This window comes from Pongo abelii, chromosome 18 (assembly GCF_028885655.2).
Source record: "Pongo abelii isolate AG06213 chromosome 18, NHGRI_mPonAbe1-v2.0_pri, whole genome shotgun sequence".
Taxonomy (NCBI): domain Eukaryota; kingdom Metazoa; phylum Chordata; class Mammalia; order Primates; family Hominidae; genus Pongo; species Pongo abelii.
This window is the reverse complement of record NC_072003.2, coordinates 88376262-88398237: the sequence shown is the minus strand read 5'-3', so window position 1 is coordinate 88398237 and position 21976 is coordinate 88376262. Positions and strand designations below refer to the sequence as shown.

Below are 21976 nucleotides of genomic sequence, written 5' to 3'. Positions count from 1 at the left end.
GCCGGTCCAGGGGAGGGGTGAACAGACTGATGTGGTTCCTGCCCTGGAGAACAGGGAAATGCAGAACAAGCACAGACAGATCCAGATAAACAGAGGTGAAGAGAAACAGGAGAGGAGGGGAGGGGGCCAGGCATGAGGAAGAGAAGCAGGGAAGCCATGTGACTTCGAGAGTGGTGGGGGTTATCGTTCCTTTTTTTCTTGTTTTCTTTTTTTTTAGATAGAATCTCGCTCTGTCACCCAGGCTGGAATGCAGTGGTGCCATTTAGGCTCACTGCATCCTCTGCCTCCCGGTCAAGCGATTCTCCTGCCTCAGCCTCCCCAATAGCTGGGATTACGGGCACCCACCACCACGCCCAGCTAATTTTGTGTTTTAGTAGAGACGGGGTTTCGCCATGTCGGCCAGGCTGGTCTTGAACTCCTGACCCTAAGTGATCCGCCTGCCTCGGCCTCCCAAAGTGCTGGGATTACAGGCGTGAGCTACCGTGCCTGGCCCCTTTTGTTTTCTTCTTGTGGGATTTGCCTACTTATGAAGTTTGTTGAGTGTTGAGTGCTTGTATTGTTCTTCTCTGTAGTAATATCTGTGTGCTGGGGCCACTGTCGTTTGTCCCCACACCCACTCCCAGACCATCTTCTTTCTTTTTTTTTTTTTTTTTTGAGAGAGTCTCGCTCTGTCACCCAGGCTGGAGTGCAGGTGGCTCGATCTCAGCTCACTGCAACCTCTGCTTCCCGGGTTCAAGCGATTCTCCTGCTTCAGCATCCTGAATAGCTAGGACTACAGGCACACACCATCATGCCTGGCTAATTTTTGTATTTTTGGTAGAGATAGGGTTTCGCCATGGTGGCCAGGCTGGTTTTGAACTGCTGACCTCAAGTGATCCGCCCTCCTCGGCCTCCCAAAGTGCTGGGATTACAGGCGTGAGCCGCCGCGCCCGGCCTCCCAGCCCATCTCTTATCAGGGTTCCCTGTCTCTTTCAGGACATGGAAGTTGCTCATGCCTACACGGCCAAACCCTTCCACCTTCTTAAAAATTTTTCAGAGTTTCTCGGCTGCCTTAATTTTAAACTGGTTTTATATAAATGCTCTGCTTTTTTCTCCTAATCCTTTCACTGTTTCAGTTTTCCGCATTTTATTCTTTAACCCAAGTGGAGTTTATTTTTCCAAGTGAAGTAAGGAGTATATAATTTATTTTCCCCACGTGGGGCAGTTGTCCTGACACCATCTACTGGGGAGTTTGTGCTTCTCCAGGCATTTTAAATGCCACCTCAATCCCACCCACATTCCCTTTTACACACGTGCGCCTGCTGGTTGTCCTGCGGGAAACTCCGATTTCCAGCTGTTTGTGCCTGGCCTGGTTCTCGTGTGAAGTTCAACAAAGACAAGAGAGAACTCCGAACTTGTCTTTGGGCCACATTGCAAATGTGTAGGCCAGCCAGCTCTTAGCCCCATTTTACAGGAAAAACTGAGGTTTGGCAAGCTTCAGTAACTTACCTTCCATTGGATACGGAGAGTGAAGGAAGAAAGAAATGAATACATAAATGAAGCCACTTCACAATTAGGAACCTCATTCTGCAAAAGCAGCGATGCCAATGTGACCCAGAGGAGAAAGCCAAGAGATACTCCTGAGGCAGGGAAGCCTCCTGTCCGGAGCCCAGACTCCCTCTGCTTTAGGGTTCCTCTCTGCCTCCCGGGAGGGCCTCCTTGACCTCGTGGGCAATTTAAAGCCGCGTCATCTGGTGCCCACACCAGATGGCCAAGGCTGATGGTCAAGGCAGAACCTGCTTGGGCCAGTGTGGGTCCTTTTCCCAGCTACCCCTGCACAGTCACCCTCTCCCAGTTCCCCAAGAAAGACCAATGTCTCTCTGCCTGGGGCCAGCCTGGGGCCTTGCCCCCAGCTCCCCACTCGCCACGAATGTGTCTCTGCTGCAACCTGCTGATTTCTTGTCTTTGCACAAAACAGAATTGAGGGGGGACAGAACAGATTTGTCAGCTGATAGTTATTAAAAATGACTTTGATGACCAGTTGCCACGTGGCTTGCGGCATCTGACTCTCAGAAGGAGTTCACAGTGAGATGGTTAGGACGCAGCTCCCGTTCTGATTGAGTTATTTATGGGACTGAAGATTCTCTGGCTTTCACATTAAACACCCACCACGGGAATGGAATTAATGTCAAATCCTGTCTTTTTCTGGCAGTATTATTCATGCATGAATACACAAACTACTACCAAAAAGTGCCCCTCCCTCCTTTTAGGAGATGGCTTCCAACAAAAATTTACTTTGTATCTTTATTTTTATTTTTGAGACAGGGTCTCACTCCATCACCCAGGCTGGAGTGCAGTAGCGTGATCATAGCTCCCTGCAGCCTCAACCTCTTGGGCTCAAGCAATCCCACCGCCTCAGCCCCCTGAGTAGCTGGGACTACAGGCACGCACCACCACACCCGGCTAACTTTTTAATTATTTGTAGAGATGAGGTCTTGTTATGTTGCCCAGGCTGGTCTTGAACTCCTGGGCTCAAGCGATCCTACGTCCTTGGCCTCCCAAAGCACTGGGATTACAGGTGTGAGCCACCAAGCCCAGCCTACTTTGTATCCTTATTAGTTCTCAAAATGCATAACACATTCACATTGTCTGTATCAGTTGTATACTACCAGTAATTATAATGATAATCCAGCCCAGGAAATAAATTTTAACATAGGAAAATGTTTAAATCTTGACATTCCAATTATGTACCTAGTTTTGTACGATAGGGGAATCAAAAGACTTTCAAACATGAAAATATATTAGGATAAAAATCGGCTGGGTAGAACAGAAGGAGGCATTGAGGGAGACAGGGGCTGCAGAAGACTCTATTTGTATCTATCTTTTAAACGGCACATAAAATGTTATTGATATCCTCATTTTTGTCTGCTGAATTAAGTTAGTAGATTTTATTCTTTAGCGTGGTTCTGGGTTTACAGGACAACTGGGTGGACAGCACCGAGTTCTCATTACTCTTTCCGGCTCGTTCCCTGGTGGGGGTGGGGGTGGGGGTCCCTGCATTGCACCTGGCACTGGTGTGATACATTTGTTACAACCGATGAACCAACACTGACACCTTTTCATTAACTGAAATCCATAGTTTACACTGGGCTTCTCTCTTGGTGTTACATTCTATGTGTCTAGACAAGCATATGACTTGTGTCTACCATTAGAGTGTCATACAGAATAATGTCACTGCCCTAAAAATCCTCCGTGCAGTCTGGGCAACACAGCAAAACCCTGTCTCTACAAAAAATAAATAAAATTAGCTGGGGCTGAGATGGGAGGTCAAAGGATGCAGTGAGCTGTGATCACGCTACTGCACTCCAGCCTGGGAGACAGAGTGAGACCCTGTCTAAAAACAAACAAACAAAAAAACTTGGCCAGGCGCAGTGGCTTACGTCTGTAATCCCAGCACTGTGGGAGGCCGAGGTGGGTGGATTCTGAGCTCAGGAGTTCGAGACCAGCCTGGCCAACAAGGTGAAACCCTGTCTCTACTAAAAATACAAAAATTAGTTGGGCGTGGTGGTTGGCACCTGTAATCCCAGCTACTTGGGAGGCTGAGGCAGGAGAATCACTTGAACCCGGGAGGCAGAGGTTGCAGTGAGCCGAGATCATGCCACTGCACTCCAGTCTGGGAGACAAGAGCAAGACTCCGCCTCCAAAAACAAACAAACCTCTCTGCTGTCCCTACTCAGCCTTCCCTAATCTATAAGGCCCTGAAAACCACTGACCTTTTCACTATTTCCGTCATTTTGCATTGTCCTGAATGCTATTGAGTTGGAATCAGACAGTATGTAGCCTTTTCAGATTGACTTCTTAGCAATATTCACTTTTTTTTTCTTTTTGAGATGGAGTCTTGCTCTGTTGCCCAGGGTGGAGTGCAGTGGCATGATCTTGGCTCACTGCCACTATAACCTCTGCCTCCTGGGTTCAAGCGATTCTCCTGTCTCAGCCTCCCAAGTAGCTGGGATTACAGGCACTGCCATCACGCCCAGCTAATTTTTGTATTTTTAGTAGAGATGATGTTTCGCCATGTTGGCCAGGCTGGTCTCAAACTCCTGACCTAAGAGATCCGCCCCCTTCGGCCTCCCAAAGTGCTGGGACTACAGGTGTGAGCCACCGTGCCCGGCCATCAGTGTTCACTTTCCATGGCTTGATAGCTCACTACTTTCGTCATGGATAATATTCTATCATCTGCATATGCCACAGTATTTTATCTATTCACCTATTGAAGGCTGTCTCAGTGGCTTCTAAGTTTTGGCAAATACAAATGAAACTTCTATAAACGTTTATGTGCAGGATTTTGTGTGGACATTAGTTTTTAACTCACTTGGGTAAATACCAAGAAACATGAATGCTGGGTTGCGTGGTAAGAGTGTGTAGTTTCATAAGAAACAGTCAAACTGTCTTCCAAAGGGCTGTACCATTTTGCATTCCTGTCGGCAATGAATGACAGCTCCTGTTGCTTCACATCCTCACCGGCATCTGGGGTTGTCAGTGTGTTGAGTTTTAGTTATTCTAACAGGCGTGTCATGGCCTCTCGTGGCTTTGCTGACCCACTCCCTAGTGGCAAGGCTGCTGGGCATCATTTCCTATGCTGATTTGCCAGATCATCTTCTAGATCTCTTCTCTGATAAGGTGTCTATTCAGATCTTTTGCTCATTTTTAATTGGGCTGTTTGTTTTCTTATGGTTTGGTTTTAAGAGTTCTTTGTATATTTTAGATAACAGTTGTTTATCAGATATGCGTTTCCCAAATATTTTCTACTAGCCTATGGTTTGTCTTTTCATTCTCTTCATAGTGTCTTTTGCAGAGCCGAAGTATTAAGTTTTAATGAAATCCAACTTACCAAATTTTTATTTTATACATCATACTTTTGGTGTTATATTTAAAAACTCACTGTTTTAGGTAGGGAGCTGAGTGAAAATGTAGGTGTTTAAGAAGAGTTTATTCAGGTATTTTTAATGAACGACAGTGGCTATCAAATTGCTGTGGTATCTAGAATCCATTAGCCACTCACTTATTTTAAAATATCTATACCTATAGTGTATCAGACTTTCTATTCTTGGCAGCTATCTAAGCTTTTGTTGCAGATTTTTAGTTACAACAGAAAATGTTTGAGAGTCTATAGTGCTCAGAACTATTTTCTGAAGGTCAGCAACGGTGATGGCCTGGCCTCCTGCTGGACCACGCTGGCCTGGCAGGACCCCAGCTCTGCCAAAGACCAGCCTGTGTTTTGCGATTACTCAAGCTTTCTGGGTCCTGGTGTTCTCCTCTGGCAAACAAGGCTGGTGGCAAGACCTACCTCCTACGGTCACAGAGGGCACATGACAGGGCCTAGCGCCTGCCCTTTGACCAGGGCCCCATAGACAGCAAGTCTTACCTGGTGTCAGAAGAAGGGACCATGACTGCGGGGAGGTGACAGTGCAGGGAGGCCTGTGGCAAGTGTTTATAAACCGCGTCTTTATCCTAACCTTGAGCTGGGCACTGTTGGGCGGTTGAGAAGGAAATCAGATGTGCATGCTGCCCTTTGGGGAGGGGGATCAGGATGGCCAGAAGTGCACTTGGCAGGACAGAAGGCTGGGTTTGTTTTCCTGAGGGCAGCAGGGTGGGGCCTCAGAGGCGCACCCAGCACAGGTCAGCAAAGCTGGGGCTGCCCTGCTGTGCGCCACGGGCCCTAGAGCCAGGCACAGTCTCCCGGGGCTTCCATGGGTGTGTGATCCGGGCACTAGATGCTGATGGGGAGTCAACTTTACTTGGAAACGCTGCCATGCCATGAGGAGGGGAGGTGGTTTCCTTTTTTTTTTTTTGAGATGGAGTCTCGCTCTGTTGCCCAGGCTGGAGTGCAGTGGCGCTATCTCGGCTCACTGCAAGCTCCGCCTCCTGGGTTCAGGCCATTCTCCTGCTTCAGCCTCCCGAGTAGCTGGGACTACAGGCACCTGCAACCACGCCCGGCTAATTTTTTGTATTTTTAGTAGAAACGGGGTTTCACTGTGTTAGCCAGGATGGTCTCGATCTCCTGACCTCGTGATCTGCCCGCCTCGGCCTCCCAAAGTGCTGGGATTACAGGCGTGAGCCACCGTGCCCGGCCGTGGTGGTTTCTTTTAAGTGAATTGAGCTCCTGCCTCTATAGACAGTGACACACTGGGAGCTCCATGGGTGCACCATCGAGCTCCCTCCTCCATGGTCTGCCTCCTCCCGAGCCCTGAGTGTGGCGCTCCAAGGTCCTGCTCGCCCGCGGTCTGTCTCCCGCACAGGTGACGCTGGCCTTGTCGGACAGAGTGCAGACATCTTTCACATAGGGCTGGGAGTCTCCTCCTTAAATGTCTCCTCGAAATGCCCAGGAGCTGTGACTTGGCCGCATCCAGGGCAAGAAACCAGTCCTTGGATAAGGCAGCAGGAAGTCTGCGTGGCTGAGAGGCTCAGCCTCTCCACCTGTAAAATGGGCGTTCCGGGAGCATCCGCACAGCACGGGGGGAAATGCAGAGACAGTGCCCAGCTCTGCCAGCTACTGCCAGGACCATCTGACCACCCTGTGACCGCTGGGCTAGGCATCAGGCTGACCCACTCACAGCACAAAAGGAAGCCCTCCTGCCTGCAATATCCCTTTCTTCTCTACCATGCCACCGTGGTTCTCATGAGGAGGGAGGAGGGGCTGTGGTAGGGCAGGTGCAGCGCCTGGGTTGTGGTGTCTGATGGCTGCAGTGGTATCTTCGGTGCCTTCAGGTCTGTCACTCCTCAAATGGTTGTGAGCACCCTCTGTAAGTCAGAGACGTTGCAACTGGTCACTTAACACCCGAAGCCTGCGGTCCAGAGAACTGAGACCACGGACGTGCCGCTGGTGCTGGGTGAGGGCTTCCGGCCCAGGTCCAGGCCAGTTTCTGCTCCCAAGCTCTGTGGGAAGCCAGAGCTGCCACAGGCATTGTTGAGCTCACAGCCCGACTGACTTCAGGGTGCTTCGCTGCTGAATTCTCCCACCTGCCCCCACTCCAACGTTTATGTTGCTTTGTAAAATCTCTGAAACCTGGGGGCGTTTTAGGATTATCACCGGCAGAATGTTTTCCTTTCTTAGTGGCACATAAAATAATGGTGCATCTTAAAATCCAGTGTGCCTCACAGCCCATGAAGCCAGGGAGCCAGGATGGATAAATTTCGAGCATAAAATCGGTAACCTTAGGCAACACACCCAACGCATGGGGACTCACACTGTTCTGTGGGGTGGGCTCAGAACCCCCCCTCCATTCCACAAGGACTGGGCTGAGCCACACGGGCAAGCACCATGTTAAGCACAGTCTGAAAACCAGGAGAATGAAGGTGCTTGGCGTTTGTGTCACAATTTTCACGGAGTCTGGCGGGCTCTAGACAGCATTTCCCACAGCCAGGAGCTGGAGGAACTGGCTGGGCCACACTGCGGTTAGGGACCCAGCTGACCAGACCGCTGCCCAGGGGCTGCAGGAGGGGCTGGTGCTGTCCTCCCCCTCACGGAGCCCCCGTTCTGGGTTTCTGTCCCCTTCCTCTGCCAGCTCAGGTGGGCAGAGCCACGTCCATGAGAGGGACGAGGGGTGGGGGAAAAAGGCCCGCGGCACAAAGCTGGAATGGGCCATGTTTCACACGTTGCTATATTTTTATATTGGGGATTGGGGACCTCGGACCGTCACATGCAAAATTTATGCGAAATGAGAGGCAAACCAAGGCCCTGCTGCTCTGAAGGTCTGGCCTCTTGTGTCTCCTAATGGTGACCCCTGGGCCCCCCACCCGCTTGTGTCTAAGAAATAAGAGCATTTGTGAGTTGGGGCAGGAAACAGGGAAAACGCGCCAATTTTACTAAAATGTACTAAGCAGGCAAATGCACCAGATACGCCACAAAGTACTTTAGGGAAAGGCAAAGCGGGCGGGGGAGGGGGCCTGCCAGCAGAGAAAGTGCGGAGAGGCCAGAGCAGCGGCTCGGGGCGTTTCTACAGGTGGACATGAAACGCACAATATGCAAATGAATGCAAAGCGTATGCAAATGACCTGGCCCCGGGACCAGCGGGGAGCGAGGGCTTCGCATCGGACCCGCCCGGGAGGCTGAGCGGGGGGAGCGCGACCCCTGCCGGCCACGCACGGAGGTGGCCCCGGGCCGGGCCGGGCGCCGCGCGGGGGGCGAGCGGGGGGCGGGGGCGGCGGCCAAAGAAGCGACTTCCCCCCCAACTCCCCACCCCCCCAACCCCCGTTCAGCCTCCCGCGCGGCCGCCAGAAGCCGCGGCTCTAAAGCTGCGAGGCCCGCGGCCGCCGACTGCTGCGAGGTGGGTGTGCGCGGCCTGCGGAGGGGGAGAGGGTGGGCGCAGGCGGGGGCCGCCCCCCAGAGCCGCGCCCCCTCCACGGCGCCCGCGCCCCTCATCCTCTTCGCGCGCCCCCGCCTGCGCCCCCCCCGCGCCGCCCCCCGCAGGAGGCGGTGCGCCCCTCGCCCCCCTCCCCGCGCCCCGCGCCCGGCGCTCCGCACAGCCCCGGCCCCCACGGCCAGTTCTTAGGGCGCGCCCCGGTGGCGGAGGCGTTGGGGACGGCTCTCGGCGGCCGGGAGCCCCTCTCCAGGCCGGCGCCCCGGGGCGGAGCTGAGCGCGATGGGCGCCGGGCGGGAGGCAGGTGGCGCAGCGGCGGCGGCGGGGGGCAGGAGGCGGAGGCAGAGCGCGCGGGGCGGGGGCCGCGGGGCCCCGTGAGACTCTCGGGCGAGCGCGCGGCGTTAGAGCCACAGGCGCGGCGGCTGGACCCGGCGCGGGCCGCGGAGGCCGGAGACCGCCCCGGGCGGGGTGCGCGCTTTGTTCCCGCGCGGGGTGGCCGGAGCCGAGTCCCCGGCATGGCCCAGGCGGCCGCCCCGCGCGCCCCAGCCCCGCCGCGCGCCTGAGCCCGGTGCGGCGCCAGAAGACAGCGCGCAGCCGCCCCTGAGTCGTGGAGGCGGGGACCAAGCTGGAAGGAGCAGCGACTCCCGGACCGAGTCGCGAGTGTGCGCCGTCCGCCGCCCCCCGGATCCCCCGATCCCTCGGACCCCCCGACCGTAAGTGCCGTGTCCGCCCCGCGCGCCGCCGCCGCCGCTCTCCCCCGACTCCGCCCGCGGCTGCCGTTCCCGGATCTGCGCCGCAGCCGCGCGGAGCGCACGGGCCGTTTTCAAAGTTGGTGCCCACGGCAGGGTGGAGCCAGCCCGCCCAGCGCCCACCCATCCGGGCTGAGCGCAGCCCCCCATGAGCGGAGCCTGACCTGCGGGGGCTGCGGCGAAACTTCGGGGTGAACGACGCGCCCGGGCGCTGGGAGTCTCGCGGGCTCCCCTGGGGCCGCCCGATTTTCCTAACAAAGGCCCCGCGGCCCGCGTGACGGAGACCCGGGAGTGGGGAGGCCGAGGGCGGCCCTGGGAGAGGCAGAGGTGCCCGCGGCCGGGCTGGGGAGGAGGGTCCAGAGCTCCCTCCTGCCCCTCCGTCTCCTGCCCGGGTCCCCGGCGCTGCCCCGCAGGCTAAAGGTGGTCCGCGCTGGGGGGCCTGGACCCTGCCTGGCGTGCGGTCCCTGGGGTCCTGACGGCCGCGGGCCTCGGCACAGCCGGGTGGCAGCGATGGCGCGCACAGTCTTTGGGAAGCGTCCATCTGTGTTGGGCAGGCCCGGAGCCAGGCTGTGGGAACAGCGGGGAGGGAGGTGTGAGCCTCTGTGGAGGGACAGATGGCTGGAAACGCAGCCCTAGACGGCTGACTTCACTTACGTGGAGCAGAAGGCGGCCAGGCTGGTGGCGGCGACTCAGAGCCGCTGGGCTCCGAACACACTGCGGGGCTGGCGCTCCCCCGCCCCTGCGCCCGCCCTGTGTGTGCTGGGGCCGCGGCCGGGCTGTGCCCGCCCCTCCTTCACCCTGTGGGCTGAGGCCGGCTGACTTCAGGCCCATTCCAGGGCCCAGGAAGAAAAACCTTTCCCTTGAAAGGAGAGCACGTCGCGTGCTCCTGTGGGTGGGGGCTTGTCGGTAGCTGTCAGGCTTGTGGCCCCGGCCAGGGTGCGGCTTCTGTGCGTCCGGCCCGGGTGTGCGTTTCCTCTCCTGGACCAGGAACAGGAGGTTCCCAGGGCAGCCACCTCGGCGGACGGGTCGGCCGGGGATAAGGGGCGGGGGCCGGTTATTCGGTGCCTGGCATTGCTCTCAAGTTGCTGAGAGGTTGGGGAAACTTCTTGAGGCTGGGACTCCACTGTGTCCCTCAGACCTGAAGGGGTGAGGGCTGGGCCTGAGCGCGTCCGACCCTCACCTGCCCCTGGCATCGCTTTCCCGGCAGGGGAGGAGGCAGGAAGGCCCAGCCCACAGTTCTGGGCACGTTCGTCCGTGGAGGGCTGGCTCTGTGTGCCTCTGGGGTTGGGCTGTGTCCTTTGCCCCCACTCCAGTCTGGGCGTTGGGAGTCAGAAACTTCCACGGGGGCCAGACAGGCGGATGCTGTGCAAGCCGGAGCCGCCGGGAAGGTCCTGTTCTGTGCGGCCGACAGCACCGTGCCTGGAAAAGCCATGCTATTTGGGACCGTCCTGCTGGGCAAGCGGCCACTCTTCCACACTGAAAGGGAAACAGAAAGGAAGAAGCGCCCAGAGCAGAGAAACAGATGTGGCCTCCACCCGAGATTGGGGCTCAGGGAGGGAAGAGAGTATCGCATCAGGATCAGTCTTCCGGCAGGCTCCATCTCTCCTGGGATGTGCTGGGATACTCTAGTGACAGGGGAGAAGGGAAGTTCACATGAGTGGTTCGTGGTGCTGGGGCCGTGCTGTCGCCACCTGTGAAGCCAGGGCTGGTGAGTGGGAGGGCTTTCCCCAGACATCTTCTTCCAGAACCCTCTGGGGCTACGAAGCCACACGCCAGCCGCCCGAGCCCCCCCTGAGCTCTTCCCCTGCCGCCCGCTATCCGCGTAATTCAGTTACCACCTCCAGGAAATCTCTCTGGTTTGGCTCCACATATTTTCATTTCTGCATGACTGGAAGAAATTAATTTTTCTCCCTACGCGAGGATCTGGAGATGCTGCCGGCAGGCTGGGTCACTAATCCCCAAGATCCCAGCCCTCAGGGCTGCACGGGGGAGGGCCGGGCCTCGCCGCTGCCGCCTCTGGGGTGGCAGGGAGGGTGTGAGGTGGGTGAGGCATTTCCCTGCCAGCTTCTGGAACCATCTTGGGGCTCTCCGCTGGCCTCCCCCTCCCCTGCTGCACCGTTAGCAGGTTGACTTTGGGGTTTTCTGATTCATCCTCAGCCTCCCGCAGCACCAGGGTGGAAGGATGCTGGTTGAATTAAGTGGATCTGAATTTCCTTCCCAGGCAGGGAGGAACCAGAAGCAACTTCAGCGTGCCCCTGTGCTGTGTGTGCCACGCGGGTGTTCAGACCCAGCATGGAGGGAGCAGCAGGGCCTTGTTAGTGGCGCCACAGGTGAAGGCTCTGGCGTCTCCGTGGGGCTGCTCTCCTGGCCCGCACTTGCTGCACTGCCTGCCTGTGGCCTGTCTCTCCTGCTCACAGGGTCGTGGAGCCTTCCTGGGTGGGTCTTAGAGCCTACAACAGCGCTGGGGCTTACACGCACTGTTGCGTCCCTGTAACACCCACGAGGGCCGTGGAGCGCTCCCCGTCTCCGACGCCGGGAGAGGTACAGTCCACAGGTCATGCAGGGAGCCAGTCTGAGGGCCTGCTGCAGCGAGTGTCTCCAGGCCCCTGTCCAGCCCCGCCCAGTCCCTGTCCAGCCCCACCCAGTCCCTGTCCAGCCCTGCCCGGGCGTTCCTTTGCCTGTGCCGTCGGTCCCCATCCCCAGCCTTCCGGGCCACATTCTTAGAGCACCTGGGCACCCCCAGGGGGCTGGGAGATCTGGTGGCTGAGGGCTCAGTCGTGACTCAGGGTTAGCACTGTAGGTGCAAAAGCCCTCACCTGGACAGAGGCCCTGGGCCCCATCTGGGGTCAGGGCACTGGTGGGAGAACTTGACCTCTGCCCTACCTGGGTCATGGAGCCCCAAGGCCAGCCTCGTCCCAGCTGCTCTAGTCCTGCACCTCTGGCCAGCCCCACCTCTGCTTCCTGCCCTGCTGTGCAGGGGAGGGGGGTCGTTGTTGCTAAAGACCCTCCAGAAGCCACTGGAACATTGCCCGGCTATTATCACAGACATAGCATCCACTGTTCGTAGAAATCCACATCCAGGCAACCGATGTCACCTCCCAGGCTGGTCCCAGGCCCCTGGGGACGGGAAGGACCCAAACTCTACAATTTGTCAATGCCAGAGGGTGGCTTTGCCACCACTTCACTTACAGGACAAAAAGTGCCTGTCCTCCAGTGCTCATTCCCTGGGCAAGTATTGATCGAACACCTACTCCATACCAGGTGGGGGCAGAGTCACATGCAGTGAGAGGCACCCAGGCCCTGCATTGGATCCTCACAGCAGCCCTGAGGGCACCGCTGCTGTCCCACTTTCCAGACGGGGAAGCTGAGGCCCACAGAGGTTCGCAGCTTGCAGCACAGGAGCCCCACGCGGGTGGGTACCACGGGGCTCTGCCTGCGACACATCCAGGGTGGTCAGGCCCCTAGAACTTCCCACTGAGTTCTGACGCGGGAGGGCCAGCGTGGGGACGGCAGGGAGTGGGCCTGCAGAGTCCAGTGCACACTGTGGGCTGGGACCCGCTGCCTCGCAGGGGCAGGAGGGGGTGGAAACACAACTGCTGGGGTACTGGCTAGGGAGGTGCAGGCCGCTTGAGGGCAGCTCAGAGGGATGCTCACGACAGCGTCACCATCCTTGTTTCCAGGGTCTGGGTCAGGTTGGGTGGATACCACGCTGTTCATCCACCTCGTGGCTCCGTCTCTCTGGGAAGGCCTGCGTCAGTGAACCACACCCCAGATCCTTTCCTGGGAGTTTTATTCTCCACCCCCTGACTTTCCTGGGCAGAGTGAGAAGGCCTGGTTCTGCTTCTGCAGTTCCCCAGGCCGGGACCCTCCTTTCAGCGGAGCCCAGGCTGTGCTGCAGGAAACAGCCCACCGGGCAGGCCTGGGAGGGCTGCCTTAGCCAAGAGCAAATGCAGGCAAGGGCTTTGCTTGTCTGGAAAAAAAATTCCTGGAGTGGAAACCGCCCTTGTAGCATCAGTGGAAAAGACTCAGGCGGAGACCTGGCAGTTGAGCTGGAAACTGACGATGAGGAGAGTGAGAGATAACTGCTCCCCAGTCCCCACTTCTGAGCTCACAGCTTGCCCCGAGGGTGGAAGCTGGGGACTCAGGACCCGCCGGGATCCGGCTTTCTGCCTGTGCTATGGCAATGAGTTTCCTGTGGCAATAAAACAGAAGTTCAGACTTCTGCTTTTTGTAATTCGTGGGACCTCACTGAGAGCCAGATGTCACTGGGAAGGAAAACAAAGATGAATTTGGCCATAATAAGGAAGACGTCTCCCGGAGCCAAGGCACCAGCAGCCCAGCCGGCAGCTCACCCTGCACTGCTCTAGGCAGCCTGTCTCTGCGTTTCCCGCCTGCTCAGCCACCCAGGGCCGGTTCTGCCCCCTGTCGGGACTGGGCAGCTCAGAGCCTCCTCGGCTGCCCCTGAGGCTGGGGTCGTGGTGGATGCTCGGCTGCTCCTGAGGCCGGGGTCGTGGTGGATGCTCGGCTGCCCCTGAGGCTGGGGTCATGGTGGATGCTCGGCTGCCCCTGAGGCTGGGGTCGTGGTGGACGTGGCAGGAGGAGGTTTGGGGAGGAAGTCCGGGCACCAGGGCAGTCTTCTGTTTACTCAGCAGAGGAAAGTCCACACTGGGGAGGCAGCAGGTGGGACCTGCCGGCGACCAGGATGGGAGATACCTGGGAGACGCCCAGGAAACGCCCGGGGCAGTCAGGAGGGCTCCTGCGCACCCTGGTGGCCCCAGGTCACAGATGGAACTAATGAGGAAGTCCCCACCCAGTGTACCCGACCTCCCTGAGTACCCGGGAAAGCCAGGGTGCTGTCAAGCCAGCAGGGGAAGCAGCTCCAGCTGCAGTGACACCCTCTTACAGGTGGGGAGGGGCTCCCCACCAGGGCCAGGGGTGACTGCAGCCCCCTGCCGTGTTCCCGGAGGCAGCGGGGAGGGGGATGGGCAGCCCCTCGGCTTCTTGGAGCCCGCACCTGGATTTGACTCCCCTCCCAGCAGCTGCGTGACCTACAGCAAATATTCCCATCTGTCCCTCGGGTCTCAAACGCAAAATGCAGTCACAAAGGCATCTACTCCTTTGGGCTGTGATGAGCTGGGAAAGGTCTGTGTGTGTCTGGGCTGGGACCATCAGCCTCGTCCCCTTTCTGGGGGGACACCCGGTGGTGTCCTGAGGCTCGGTGGTGGCTGCGGCATGAAGGCAGCTCTGCACCCAGGCGGCCTTCTCTGCAGGCCCCGGAACAGAAGTTCACTGTCTGCACCTTTGCAAAATGGGGTGGTCCAGAGAGACTACCTCGATGGTCAGACTCCTGCACAGCCCAGACCCGAGGCCCTGTGCCTGCTCCACCCATGTGAGGACAGCCTGCAAGCTTGGGGCCAAGCCCTGGGGCCCCGCGTGCACCACGCCACCTGCAGACCCATTTACAGAGGGGAAACTGAGGGTAAGATCAGTTGCACTCGAGTTACTCCCTGTCAGAGGCAGAATTCCCACTTGGGAGCCGAGGCCACCTGACTCGGGCCATCCAGAGCCTAGGTATTTCTGCACCACCAGGGTCCCCACGCAGGTGGTGGGGAGCTCTCACCGGGCCTGGGGATTGCCGGGCCCCTCCCCTTGCCTTGGCCACCACCCCGGGGCTCCACAGCCTAGTCTAGCCCAGCCTGTACTCAGAGCACAGTGGACAGGGGGCCCTTTCACGCAGCCTCTCCTGCACCAGAGACATCAGAACCAGGACTGCCCCTGACCGGGGGCAGTGTTGGGTCTCTGGGCCGTGGCTGTGCTGGAGTGGACAGAACAGGGGCCTTGGGTGCTGGACTCCACGTATCCCTGTGCCTGATGGCGGCTTGCAGCTCCACCACGTGGCCTTCAGCTCCCTTAAAGAATGCGTCCTTCTGAACTTCGGGGGTGGAAGAGGGCAGGGCACGGCCCTTCATGCCTCTTTTGCGGCGTCTCTGCCTCCCTTACCAGGCCCTGCCAACAGCAAGAACAGGCAGGCAGCGAGGCCAGACTTCTCTCCACTCCTCTGGGCCTCCGTGTCCCCGTCTGTCCCTTGGGGGGGTTGGTCAGCACTGCACACTGTGCACAGGGAAGATGGAGCCTCTCCTGTCACTCCCCGATGGTGCCGGCCAGGTGTGTGGCTGAGACCCTCTCTGTGTGGCCCTGCTGGCTGCCATGTCCCCACCGTACCTCTGCGGCCGAGCTGCTCCTTCAGGGTCCAGCACTGTTCATGCCCAGAAGCCCAGGCCGAGCTGCTCCTTCAGGGTCCGGCACTGTTCATGCCCAGAAGCCCAGGCCGAGCTGCTCCTTCAGGGTCCGGCACTGTTCATGCCCAGAAGCCCAGGCCGAGCTGCTCCTTCAGGGTCCGGCACTGTTCATGCCCAGAAGCCCAAACCATCCAACAGGGGACCTGGGAGCAGAGTGTTCGGGAACATGCACGGAGCCTCCCCTTTGGGCCCAAGTCGGCCTCTCCTGTGACCTGAGCAGCCACCGTGGGGCAGCCCTTCTCGCCCGTGCCTCCATGTGCCGAGGGGCGGCCTCTCCCAAGGGAGCTTCGGCACGCCAGGGAAGGGGCGTGGATCATTTCAGACTGTCTCGTGGCCACGTTGAAAAAGGGAAGAGGAGACTAGGCAAAATTAATGTTTATAATATATAATCTTACTTAACCCAGTGTGTCCAAAACTCATTATTTTCAACATGCACTGATTTCTAAGTGACCGAGGTATTTTATTTCAGCTCTCGCGGGGGCAGCGTGCAGCTTGGCTCACTGGGGTCTCGCCTCTGTCCTCTTCGTGCCGTTCTTGTGCTTGCGGCTGCTGTGCCGCACAGAGCAGAGGGACAGGGATTTCACCAAGTCACACACACATGGCATGAAGTGGCCACTATGGCTGTGGGGATGCAGACGTGTGGCACTGTGAGGCATGTGAGGCGTATAGAGGCATGTGACGTGTGCAGAGGCGTGCAGACGTGTGGCACTGTGAGGCGTGCAGTCTGGGACCCTGCCCTGGGGGAACGCAAAGCAGCCCCCAGGAGTTGACCAGTGAGGCAAACGGGAGGTGCACCAGGCAGGGCCGGGGCCACAGAGCAAAGCCTGTCTGGAAAGGAGAGGAGGCTGGTGGCTTGCACACTGAGGGCCTGGCCTGTCTCTGGGCGTGCGGACTTCCATCAGAAGTGACGTCTCCGGGTCCTGGTTCCATGCCATCACCTCCCTCGAGCTCCCAGGACCTGGCCCAAGAGGCCATTTTTCTTTTCTTTCTTTCTTTTCTTCCCCCAGACACAATCTCACTCTGTCGCCCAGGCTGGAGTGCAGTGGCGCAATCTCAGCTCACTGCAACCTCTGCCTCCCGGGTTCAAGTGATTCTCCTGCGTCATCCTCCCAAGTAGCTGGGATTACAGCCACACACCACTGCACCCGGCTTTTTTTTTTTTTTTTTTTTTTTTGTATTTTTAGTAGAGACAGGGGTTTGCCATGTTGGCCAGGCTGGTCTCGAACTCCTGACCTCAGGTGATCCACCCGCCTCAGCCTCCCAAAGTACTGGGATGACAGGCGTGAGCCACCGCGCCCGGCCTCTTTTTTCCCTTTACTTATAGTCGGGGTCTCCCTCTTATCGCTCAGGCAGGAGTGCAGTGGTACGATCATGGCTCACTGCTGCCTTAACCTCCTAGGCTCAAGCGATCCTCCCCCTTCAGCCTACAGAGTAGCTGGGACTACAGGTGTTCACCACTATGCCCAGCTAATTGTTTTTTTAATTTTTAATTTTTTTGGTAGAGATGGGGTCTCGCTACATCGCCCAGGCTGTCTCAAGCTCCTGGGCTCAAACGATCCTCCCGCCTCAGCCTCCCGAAGTGCTGGGATTGTAGGCATGAGCCACTGCGCCCAGCTTAAGAGGCTGTTTTATGGTCATTGAGTCCAACGCCAGGGCGGCCTCTTTCCTGAAAGTGTGCTCTGCCTGTTTTCCAGGATGGGGAAGCAGGGGCCGTGTGAGGGGCCACCTGGCAGGCTGTCTCCACAACGACACCAGCCCCAAGGTCACCGCGTCGGGTGCCGTTGCCAGGGGCGCACATGCAGGTGCATGTGTGTAAAGTCTGAGTGTGTGATGGTGTGCACACGTGTGCATGCGTGTGGGGTACCACGGTGTGAAAACCGGGCCAGGAGGAAGCATGACCTATGACCTGGCTGTCCAGACTCACAGGGGATCCCCACAGCCAGCCTCAGAGAATGTTCCACAAACGATGAGTGCCTCGGCGAAGTGCTTACCCTCCCCAAACCCTCCTTCCCATCCCCTTTGCACTGTAACCCCATGAGAGCTTTTATAAAGCGTGAACCATGACACTAGGGCTCACCAGGGACCACAGCACCTACATCCAACCAAACTTGCCCAGAGCCAGGGACCATGCTGCCCCAGGACTGGGGTGACCAGAGAGACAAGCAGAGGTCTGAGCTGCAGGCCAGTGCTCCCAGCACCTGCTCACTCTGCACCACGGGGCCAGCCCACGGCCCTTCTCCACCTCTGACTCGTCCACGGGGCCGGCCCATGGCCCTTCTCCACCTCTGACTCGTCCACGGGGCCTGCCCACGGCCCTTCTCCATCTCCGGCTCGTCCACGGGGCCGGCCCACGGCCCTTCTCCACCTCTGGCTCGTCCTTGGCACGTGAAGGGGCTTCTGCCCAGGAGACCTTCGGGTTGGAAAGGTCACTTGCCACAGACCGGTCCTTGTGGGCGCTCCCACCCTTAAGGGTGTGCTTGTGTCTCTGGAAGGGGGGTGTTTGCAGTAAGAAGGTCGCTCAGCTCCCACTCACTCCAGCCACCAGCCTTCTGGGCCTGGCCTCCACCCTCCTGGTTTCCAGCACAGCCAGGCCCACAGAGCCAGGGCTGGAGTCACAGCAGTGCCTCCCGCTACCTGCCTGCAAGTTGGCCCCGGTTGACAGGAGCAGGGCCCCCGGGAGGGAGGCTGAGCCCCTCTCACATTTGAGGTGCCCAAACTCAGGGAAGAGGCGGCCTGGCTCCACTCATCACTCCTGGGCTGTTAGCAACGTGGATGGGTCCCTGGCAGGGGCAGGTTAATAGGTCATGAGCTGCCTGTCTCAGTCTCCCCGCTGTTTTTTCAATTGTGGGAAAATACACATAACATTTATCATTTTAAGCATCGTATAGTGTAACTTCAGTAGCATTTAGTGCACTCACAATGCAACGCAACCCCCCACCGCCAGCTAGCTCCCAAACATTCTCATCACCCCAAAAGGAAACCCCACTCCCACTGCCACTCACTCCTCCACCCCCAACCCCCAGTCTGCCCCTCCCCCATCTCCTCGCTTCTCCACCCCCAGCCCCTAGTCTGCCCCCTCCCTATCTCCTCACTCCTCCACCCCCAGCCCCCAGTCTGACCCCTCCCCATCTCCTCACTCCTCCACTCCCAGCCCCTAGTCTGCCCCCTCCCCATCTCCTCCCTCCTCCAACCCCGGCCCCCAGTCTGACCCCTCCCCATCTCCTCGCTCCTCCACCCCCAACCCCCAGTCTGCCCCCTCCCCATCTCCTCACTCCTCCACCCCCAGCCCCTAGTCTGCCCCTCCCCATCTCCTCGCTCCTCCACCCTCAACCCCCAGTGGGTTGGGGAAGGGGAGCCTCCTTCCCCGTGGCTGAGCTGCACTGCACTGTGCGGAAAGACCACGTTTTGTGTGTCCGTTGATGGATGTGTGAGTTGTTGCCCCCATTGTGGTTATAGTGGACCATGCAGCTGTGGGTATTGGTAGCTTTTGCATGGATGACGCAGCTGTGGGTATGGGTGACTTTTGCGTGGACGACGCAGCTGTGGGTATTGGTAGCTTTTGCGTGGACGACGCAGCTGTGGGTATTGGTAGCTTTTGCGTGGACGACGCAGCTGTGGGTATGGGTAGCTTTTGCGTGGACGACGCAGCTGTGGGTATGGGTAGCTTTTGCGTGGATGACGCGGCTGTGGGTATGGGTAGCTTTTGCGCGGACGACGCAGCTGTGAGTATGGGTAGCTTTTGCGTGGACGATGCAGCTGTGGGTATTGGTAGCTTTTGCATGGATGAATGTCATTTCTCTTGGTTGGATTCCTAGGAGTAGAATCCCTGTCTCACCTGCTAACTCTGGGTTTAATTGTCCACGGGGTTTCAAGGGATAAATTATCAAGAAAAGCCGCTGTCCTGGTGGCAGGGGTCTTGGCCTTGCTGTCAACGGGTCCTCCCACAGGCCCGTGGGAGCAGCCCTCACCACGCCTCTCATAGGCGATGGTGTGCTGGCCCCGGTGATGGATGCCGTTGCCTGAGGTCACCGGCTGATTCAGGGACGCCCTGGGTTGTTTGCACAGCGGCGGCCAGGCTGCCTGCAAGCTGCTGTCCTGTTTGATTCCACAAACAGTTACGGGATCTCTCCAGCACCTGCTCTCTGACCGCGTGACTTGTGCCAGATTCTGTACCTGGTTTCTTTGCTTCTACCCCTGCCCCGCATCCCAGGTCTATTTTGCACTTAGCAGCCAGATGGGACCCATTAAAGGCCAGTCACAGCTCTCCAGGGATGGAGCCGAGGTCCTCGTGGGGCCTCCAAGACCACAAAAATTCCCCTCCCCTCCACCACCCACTCTGCTCCGCCTTGCTGCCACCCACCGTGCCTGGCTGGCTGCAGTTCAGGGCCTTTGCGCTGCTGGCCCCAGTGTCTGGACTGCTCCCCCTCGACGCCTGCGTGGCTCCCAGCTGCCCTCCTTCAGGCCTTGCTCAGATGAAACCTTTTCAGTGGCCGTCCACTCACCCACCCGTGCCTCTCCCAACCACCACACCTCCCAGCCTGACTCTTGTACGTTTGCTGGGTCTTGTACGTTTGCACCCCCCAGCCCTGGCCGTGGGTCTTGTACGTTTGCACCCCCCAGCCTCGGCCGTGGGTCTTGTACGTTTTCACAGTATTCCTGGGCTCCCGTCTGAGGTCAGCTCCGTGGGGCAGGACTTCCGTCTGTCTGCACCTGACACAGGAGGTGCTCAGTACACAGGCACCTTGTCTTGCCTGAGGGACGGTCCCCAACACCCCACCTGGTGGGTGACAGTGCCCAGGGTCGCCGGCTGCTTCAGGGACGCTCTCACTGGGTGCTGGAAGAGGGTTGTTTGCACAGTGGCTGGGCTGCCTGCAAGCTGCCGTTGTATTTGATTCCACAAACAAATACATCCCCTGTGTCCGCTTTCCAGCCCTGGGGCTTGATCATGGGTCTTCCCTGTGTGGGGGCGGCTGGACGTCGTGGCCACAGAGGCAGCTTGGAGTGACCTGGCGTTGTGACTCCCTCACAGACCGGGCCTGCTCCACCTGGTCATCGTCCCCCAAGGCCAGGGAGTGGGGGAGCGTCCCCTAAACCACAGGATCCCAGAAACGCCCCGTCAAAGGACAGCTATGCCACACGCCGGGCAGGAAGCTGCCCGCGCCCCAGTGCTGCCAAACAAACCACCCCAAACTCAGAGGCATAAGGCAGCCCTGGTGGTGCTCAGCGACCCTCGGGCCAGGAGTCGGAACAGAGCCCCATGGGACAGTGATAGCCCCGTGGTGGCCAGGGTCTCGGCCAGGTGGCCTTCCCTGCTGGGGTTCAAAGGCTCGGCTTGGGGGTGCCAGGGGCTCGGTCAGCAGCGGTGGGTGCTGGGAGTCGCTGCCTGTGGACAGAGGCCTCCATGAGGCCCTCCCTGTGCACTTCAGAGGATACCCCACGCTGGGCAGGCTTGCCCGTGTCGGCATCTGCGGCTTTTCTGAGCTGACCGCAGCGTGTCACGAGGCGCCTTTCCATCGTGGCGCATGCAGCCCAGCGGGAGGGGACCCGATCCCACCTCCTGAGGGAGCAGGTGGGAAGTCTGGCTGACCTGTCTTCGGGTCAGTGTTGGCTGCCAGGTGTCCTTACGGGCAGCCTAGTAGGGTTTGGCTCTCCAGGTAGGGTACGGCCAGGTAGGGTACGGCCAGCTGGGCCTCCAGGGCCTGGGGAGGAGGAGGCAGAAGGGGGATCGTCCCAGGCAGTGCTGGCTTCCCAGGCTCCCTCTGTGACAGCTGAACCCCCCTACAGCTGCCGCCTAGCCCCAGAGCAGCCCGAAGATTATAACCTGCAGGCGCCATGCCAGGCTGGTACGTGGCTGGCGTGACCCCCATGGCCAAGGTCGCTGTCTCCCTGGGTGCCCAGCTCTGACCTCACAAAGGGTTGCAGGGAGGTCCCTGGAGGAGAACAGGTGGACCCACCTCTTCCCCAGCCCCTTCTCCACCCCGGCAGGATTCAGACACCCAGATAACAGGCTGGGTGTGGGGTCAGGATCTGGCTCCAGGAGGAGCTGGGGCCCCCAGTTTCCAGCTGCCTCTCCCCACAGATGGGGCCCAGCAGCCTCACCTCAGCGGGGGCATCAGTGCTGCCTGGGGAAGTCCATGCACCCGAGGGCAGGGCGGGACCCGGCTTGTCACGTCGACCTGGCCTTCACACTGACGTCTCTGAGCCACGCCTCCATCTGACCTAACTCATTAGGCGGTGCCCGTTCATTCCCTGGACAAATAGTGATTGGTGCCTGCTGTACGCCCGGGGCTGCTGCTCCGTCTGGGAGAAACAGTAGTGAAGGAAGGGAGCAGCGATTGATTGGTGCCTGCTGTACACCCGGGGCTGCTGCTCCGTCTGGGAGAAACAGTAGTGAAGGAAGGGAGCAGCGATTGATTGGTGCCTGCTGTACGCCCGGGGCTGCTGCTCCGTCTGGGAGAAACAGTAGTGAAGGAAGGGAGCAGCGATTGATTGGTGCCTGCTGTACGCCCGGGGCTGCTGCTCCGTCTGGGAGAAACAGTAGTGAAGGAAGGGAGCAGCGATGGTGTTGCCCCACCAAGGGCCATGGCGG

General features: G+C 58.7%; 1 protein-coding gene across 3 annotated transcripts in view; it reads left to right on the top strand.

The window, feature by feature from the left end:
* Positions 1-21976, top strand: part of CBFA2T3 (CBFA2/RUNX1 partner transcriptional co-repressor 3) — a 106583-nt gene that overhangs the window by 31481 nt on the left and 53126 nt on the right. Inside the window, exon 1 of one of the 3 annotated variants that reach the window (XM_054534296.1) lies at positions 8842-9052. The exons of the other annotated variants lie outside the window; for them this stretch is intronic. The gene's annotated coding sequence lies outside the window, so the exon portion shown is untranslated. Of the gene's footprint in view, positions 1-8841; positions 9053-21976 lie in introns of those variants that run through there. 3 annotated transcript variants of the gene reach the window in all.